Source organism: Micropterus salmoides, unplaced genomic scaffold (assembly GCF_014851395.1).
Source record: "Micropterus salmoides isolate LMB-PRFRI ecotype aquatic unplaced genomic scaffold, ASM1485139v1 Ms_hic_scaffold_11, whole genome shotgun sequence".
Classification (NCBI taxonomy): Eukaryota; Metazoa; Chordata; class Actinopteri; order Centrarchiformes; family Centrarchidae; genus Micropterus; species Micropterus salmoides.
Window position 1 is genome coordinate 12,876,071 of NW_024040152.1, and position 7,970 is coordinate 12,884,040.

Here is a 7,970-nt window from a genome sequence, read left to right on the forward strand (position 1 = left end):
AATACACTTTCATTTTTGCAATGGTGATTTGGAAATGGAACAACTTTTTTGTAAGACTCAATTATGCTGTTCTGCCAATCTCAGTTTCAGATCAGAAAATGTTTTCAGGTATTTTTTCTGGAGGGCAATTTCAAAACACATATCCATAATTTGGAGGAGTTGTTGCAGTTTGGATAACCTGTCCTTTAACTGGAGATCCCACATCGCTTTGTGTACACATACACACAGGAATGCGCAGTGGGGATCTAGTACCTGAAGATCAACTCAATGAGCTTTCTCACCAACAACTCCACTTGACAGCAGCTTACTTGAACCATTTTGTACCCTGTTAGAAAGGTTTGCACTTTCTCTCAGCTAGCCCCCCCAAAACCTCCTAGAATGTTCATTGCCCAGAAAATTATTTCTCCAGTCATTTCAGCGCCTTTGTGAGCGGCAATCAATTTCTCTTCTCTTCATGATGGTGCCGCGTGTGGGCACAGAAGTTTGACCTTCTCTAAAAGATCTATCAATTTATCCGTCCATCCTGCAACCTATCCATTAATGCTTTCATCTTCCCCTGTTGTCTTTTTTTCTTCTCTCCGGCTGCTGACTGTTGGGTGGTAAAGTGGCTTTAAGCTTATGTGCTCTTCAAGACCTAGTGGGTGTCTGTTTGTGCAATTATACCTCAGTCTTAGAGCTGGACCAAAATCAGTTGGCGGAGAAAATGATGGTAATTCTGACAGAGGAGAATATGCACTTGAGACAAAGGGAAGGGAAGCCCATTTTGAGCATGGTGACAGTTGTGAACCCTGGGAGGGGACAGGGTCAGGCTAAGGCTAAAAGACATATCACATTACCAGCTAGGGGTCACCCAATTTCTCCCAATCTACTACCAGCATTTCTATGGCAACAGCTCTGTTAAAAGCTAACCTATTGTTTATCTGTCTGTCTGTTAGTGTCTTGCTCCCTGTCTGTTCATGTATTCTTTTGCTGTGCCTGAAATTATTATATACCGTCAAACTTCAATTAATAGCCAAGTCCCAAATAGCCACCTCCCCTGTTTACTGGCATGTTGTGGGAACACATTTTGACAAATAAACGCCAGCCTCGACTAAACGACTGGTCTGGTTTTTATAGATGTTCTTTGGATGCATAAAACCTGTTAAACCCCTCTGGGTCGCCCGCTTTAGTTGCTTCTAAGCTGCTTAGATCTTTAATACAAATATTAATGTTTAAACGTATGATCAATATGTCAGTATGGACATGTTACACATCCTTACATCGGTTAGATTCTCCACAATTGAATCGTTCAGTTCATTTAACAGAAACAACAAGTCCCAAAGTCTAATTCTTATAGATTTACCAGTGTAACTGGCATGGTACAAAACATGAAAAGAAAAGTACCGACTCCCGTTACCTATGAAGCACTCGTTAAGTCCGAATGTGTCCATTCCTTTAGTCTGTAAGGGTCCACCAATCAATAGAGTCAAAACAGCTTTTCATATAAATTAATCCAAGTTGTGAATACTGTCATGTGAAGTCCATCGCTCTCTGTCTGTTAACTTCTGCCACAGTTCTCTCATCCTGCACCCTGTTGCTGTTTTCCTTACATTGCTACCTTCAACATAAAAGCGTATAAGCCGTCTGTTGGAGCTAGATCAAATGAATGACATGTATTTGATATTACTGGATAATTTTTATACAAGTAATATTCTGTTTGAAATAAATAAACTGTTTCATAGTAGCCTATTTCAGTTTTGTGCAAGAGGAATTAAAGGCCTGTCCCATATGGACGCTTGTCCCAAATATAGGCAGGGTCAAATGAGTGATTTTAGCAAATAAAAGCCTGGGCTATTAATTAAAGTTTACGGTATATACAAATATTTCCTTGGTATTTGTTTTGACTTAGTTGGTCAAAATCATAATTTCCAAAAAGACTAAACTAAATGTATTTTCCTGAACTGATAACACTACCTATATTTGTGTTCTCCAGGGGACAAGAATTTTTGATAGCGACTGAACATGTCAGAACTGGTAATTTGATTAGTTAAATATTTGTGTGGATGGGCACTAAAAACATTTGGTTATATCATTTCACTTAGAAACACACAGGCAGTGAACCAGCTGGTGGGCCAACATGCTGTAATTCATATCATGGGGTAACATACAGAGTGCTGAGGTCACAGGACTACTTGCTGTGAATCGCGACAGGTTAGTCATTACATCTCCACAACTTGACTATTGGAAGAGAGGCTGTTAATGCTATATATAAACACGCCCCTTGAAAGATAAGTAATGTCTAGTGGGAATCAATGTTAAGATTAGCAAGCTGGGCTAATTACTTTCTGAGAGGTATACAAACAGCACGATGGGTCCTAACAAATGTTGTGTTATAAAGGAACAGAGAGCTAAAATAACTCATTATTGAAAGCCTACATTATTCAGGCATGTTGAAAAACAGGAAAAAAGCATCAGCTTTCAACGTTTATATTCAAGTATGACATTTTCCGGTCAATAGTGCAGCATGAAATGTATCTTCTGGCAACACCGGCTCTTAGATGTCAGTCAGACACTGCCATGGGAAATGCCCACCTAGAGGCTTGAAGCTTAGAAGCTTACACTGCAAATAAGTCCAAAAAACACTTTTTCCTCTTTTGCAAAATATGCACAATAACTGCAGTCTCATTATAATTTACATTTTCTTGCTTTCTAGGTAAAAAGGTGGAGAAGATAAGAAACAAACTTTCAATTCAACAATATAATCCAAAGACCAAGGTCTATGATTCAGGAAAGTGCATGAACAAAAAAAGATTAGGTTTGGAGAACATTAAAATAAAGAACACTTGTTATGGGTGTTATCTTGTGACAATTTTAGAAATGTATACATTTGTTTTCTCTGGCTGAGGAAATGATGAATTTATGAGTAGATACCCATCATCTGTGAGAACATAATGATGTCGTCTTGCTTTCTGTGTCAGTCCCACTGGGAGAGAGCTGACAAGAGAAGGAGGTTCCAGGCTCCGTGAGAGGGTTCATGACCCCGGGAAGTAAAACCAGGTTAGGAAATAGGGACAACTACCTCCACTCTTCTTGTCCACAACACAAAGCCAGACAGCAAGGCTTTTTGTACAGATAAATGATTTAGACCTGCATAAAAGAAATTTGTTTTAGGCTGAATCTGTGTGAGGTTCAAAAGAGACAAAATCGCGATAATCGTTAAAGTGTTCCTCTCTTTATAACACCGACATAATCCTTTTAAACTGTTGCTGTTTAATCTTTGCTTTTTGTCTCTGTTGGACTGTCAGCTAAAGAGAACTTTGGCTCTGCAGAGCTTCTCTCAATGGGCCTATTCTCCTGTATCCTCTACATCTCACTGAATCCCTTTCTCTCGTTTCCTCTCTTCCCCCGCTAACCCTTTATGCCTCTCGTCCCCACCTACCCAGAGCCTTTCCATTCTCATCTCTCTCCCTCACTCGTTTTCTCTTTTTCCCTCATTCACACTCCTCTCTCTGTCCCTTCCAATCTCTCTCCTACTCTCGCCTCCCCTCTCTCTAGCTCACAGGACAGTATTATATATTCCAGTCTCATGCTTTGCATGATTTGGGCAATAGATGAAGCCATATCCCTCTCTCCTCTTCGGGCTCTCCCCTCCCTCTCTCTCTCGCCTTGTTGTTTAATGTTTCAATTTGGAGGAAGCAAACATTCAATCAGACAGATTAACTGTTTAATGCATGTCATCAGTCAAACTGTCTACGAGAGGGGGCCCCTCGGCCTGGTGCTGCCCCCCCCCCCCCAACTGCCGCTGCGTCCTTCTCACTCCCCTGCTCTCCACGCGCACACTGTCTACTCTCATATAGACAGGCCCATCCAGGCTTGAGCCTAGACTCGGAGGCGTCCGTGCACACACACACATACAAAAGCACACAACTACAAAAACACATATATTTACACATGCACACACGTTCATGTCCACAAACACAGATATGTACATGCAATGTGCACTGCCATGCACACATCCATGCATGGACAAACAGTCATATGTATGATCATATACTTAGACAATGTATGCATGAAAAACCTCATGCTGATATCCATATAAATATAGTTTTATAAAAGCAGGGAATGCAAAGGGACACCAGCAACCAAAATAGAAAATGTGCATGTGTGTGTTTCAAAGGTACGTGGATTACATGAGACATTCCAAGTAATTCCAATTCCACATATACTGGTGTGCTAAAGGACACATCCACTGATTCACTTACAATTGTGGAACTGCTTTACACAATTAAGTCATGCTCTCTCTCTCTCTCTCTCTCTCTCTCTCTCTCTCTCTCTCTCTCTCACACACACACACACACACACACACACACACATCCCACAGGCCAGTGCATAGGGAAATCAAAGTGACACAGAGGTAGAGCAAGGGGGAGTGAGAGATTAGAGGAAATGAAAAGAGTAAAGAGGGAATGGGAGGCCGAGCATGCTGCAGATGGAGTAGACTGTAAAATAGAGGTTGACGCTCACACTGCGTTTATAAATGATACTGTAGGAATTCTGGATGAGGATGTACAAAATGACATTCATAATGACAGCCTGAAACATGATTGGTGCTGTCACATCTACTTATTATTGTTTAACTGAGTGCACACTATGAATGTTAAATAAATTTATCTTTGTCAATACATATTAACAACATGTATGAAGCTATTGGCACAGCTATGCCAAATCAGTCATCATGCTCTTTGGTTCCTCTTGTTCTCAGTAATGGTTTCTTAAAACTTACTTTTCTTTCTGACAGAACATTAGAAAGCCTTTAGCTTGTAACATTGAAAATATTCAACCACAAATCCCTAATTCCCCACAAAACTTGTCCTGCCAGTACATGAGCTTGCAGGTGTATAAATAAAGCCAATCGAGGGCTTTGAAAAACCCCCAAAATACTTTTAGTCATTTTTATTCATTCAGTCAGTGAATTTCACTTTATATAATAGTTTAGAGACTGAAAGCAACCTAAATAGGGAACTGTTGGGCTTCTGTAAATAGCATCATTGAGTACGGTCTAAACCTGCTCTTTTATGAAAAGCGCTGTGAGATAACTGTTGTTGTGATTTGGCACTATATAAATAAAATTGTATTGAAATGAATTGAATTAAATGTAAACCTTAGAAATACAAGAGATTTTAAGTAAATTAGTCAATTTAAAGATCAGTAAAAGATAATTCCGTTAATAAACGGATACAATAAGGTTATAATTATCATGATTTGATGAGTAACAATGACTTAAAACATAGAATACATATATTATTAATTGCATTTTTATTTATTTCACCTGTTTTATGTCATATTTGTTTGTCTCACTTGAATATCTTTATACTCACCTTGTCTACAAAAGCTGCTATTAACTTTTGATTTGTAGATTATAACAGACACGTGCCAAACAATTCTTATTGCTGTCACTGGGACGTCTTACTGCACTATGATGTTATATTTGTAACTGTATTGATTTTAACTTGTCATCTTATTGGCTAAGAACATCTTGCCAAAAGACTGCAGTTGAAATGTAGCTGGCTGGCTAACACTGGCATATATAGAAATGCTAATTCATGTGCATTTTCCGTGTAAATAAACAAATTAAATGCAATGAAAAGGACATATGTACTGCATAAAGACAAACATGACGATCCACCAAGTTGACGCTTCACATGCACCAATGATGTAAGCTGAGAGTTAAGTGAAATAGCAAGCTCTCATGGTAAAGTTTATTTTGTTAAATTTATACAGCCCCTGTGATTTCCCCTTTATACTCTCACCAGCTCTATCCTTGAATAATGTAATGTAACTTAAAACTTTTTGTCTCAGCTTGTAATAAAGATGAGGTAACATTGTAGACCTAACCTTGTAGAAATTTCCTGCACTTAGGGTGACAAGTTGTTAACTTATTACCATTAGCTTTTGTGCTAATATCTAATTCTTGGCCTCTTTTATCAAAGTTAATTCAAATAAAAGAAGAGGTAGACATATAGATTGCCAAAATAAATAATTGTATGTGATGGCTGCAGATATCTGGGGCAGCTGATGGAGGTCCTATACTGTATACATGAGCTCATTCACTGTAAAACTTGACAAGCCAAAAACCAAGAAGGCTCTACTAAAGTGTAACAACCATGCAGGGTTGCTGACCAGCTGCCTCACACACTGCCTCCCTCCATCATTTTCTTCTCCATCCCTCTTTGTTTTACTCCCCCTCTTATTCATTTTTATTTTATCTCCCGGTGCCGTGGAGCATCTCGTGTATCTCCCACTCTCTGACCACAGCACAGAGGGTGGCCAAACCTGGTAAGTATTGACAGGGAGCTCCAGTGACACGGAGAGAGCCAGTCAATGCCCAGACACCCAGGGCAGGGGTCAATGACAAAAGGTAGGCCTCCTGGAAAGAGGGACCTCGGGAGGGAGGGAGAGAGAAGAAGAAAGAGAAGGCAAAGGCAGTTGATAGATGGCGAGGCAAAAGAGATATGCGCCGAGATAGTATAACTTTGAGGCAAGATAAATACAAGGTGAAAGAAAAAGAAGCACAGACGGATATGCCAGAGAGAGGAACAAAGAGATATGAACAAGGGAGAATAAATGATGAAAAGGCGGTTTATATATTTCAAAGATGACATCTGACAGACCAAACAAGACAATGTATAATGGTTTATAGTTCTGAAGTTTAAAGGCATTCGGCTAATGATAATGTAAAAGAGATCAGACTAACACAACTAATGTGATTGTAGATAATCAGTTCAATTCTAAGAAGTGCGGCTGGAAACTAGAAAAGGCAACAGGGAAGTTCAAGATGAACTGCGACGCAGGGAATGAGTGAGACAAGAAAGTTCCTCTGAGACAACGGATGGGACAAGTGAGATAGGATGCTAGACTGGGATTAACAGACCAGCACACACACACACACAGCGCGTTTGTGTATTGACACATAGAGAGAGAGAGTGTCTGTACGTATTGAACAGCGGGAGGTAAGTGAGCCCCCCTCTCTCGCCCATCCCCTCCTCCATCTCTACTTCTCTCTATCGGATATCAGTCCCTTCTCCTCTAATCATTTCCTTCCTTTTGGCTCTCTCTTCTTTCTAATGTAATTATCCCTCAGTCCTTCTTTCCTTCCTCTTTCCCTCTCTACAGCTCTGTTTCTACTGCTTTCATCCTTCTCTTCCCGTTGGTACTTCTCTGGTCAACTTTGTAATATTTTTTGTTTCTTTTCCTTTCTTTTGTTCTTATCTCGCCAGTCATGTTCTGGCTAACAACACCGTCTCTATCATTGTCAGTTGTACTTATTGTTCCTCCGTGTTTGCTCTTACCTGGCTCTCTCCTTTGTTTTGATCTTTGGTGATCAGTCTCCCGTAGCCTCGGCGTGTGACAAAAAGGTTCTCATTAATCAATATCACTCTCCAAATGCGATAACATTCTTCTCCGGGCATCTGCAATATGGGAAAGAGAAACATACATGATACTTGAAAACAAATACAGGGGTTAGATAAAATAACCACCACTTCATCATCAAAGACACTGCAGTAAAAAGGCAGGTTATATTAGGTTCCCCGGCCATTTGCAGCATTCGTCAAAACTGTAGAAACTTTAGACATCTATCAATTTTAGACGTCTATCATATCCATGTTATATCATGTTACCTTGTGGCTACCATTCCTATTTGTTTATTAAGTTTGTGTTTGATATATTTTGCACAGTGTTTGAAGGCTTTTCCTCTGAAATAACTGAAATTTGTTCACTGACACACTTGCAATGTTTTCACAAATAAGTTGCCTTCGTTTGAGCTCTGTTAGTTGCCCCGTGTTACTTTATAAACTCACAGATCAAAGCGCTAATTGCCAGACCTGTTTTATAGCTGAAGATTGCTGCTAATTGGCATTGTGCCTAACATGATACACAGCAGTGTTTGTGATTGTGATTAAGTTATTTTAAAGTTAAGCCCTTTACCATAA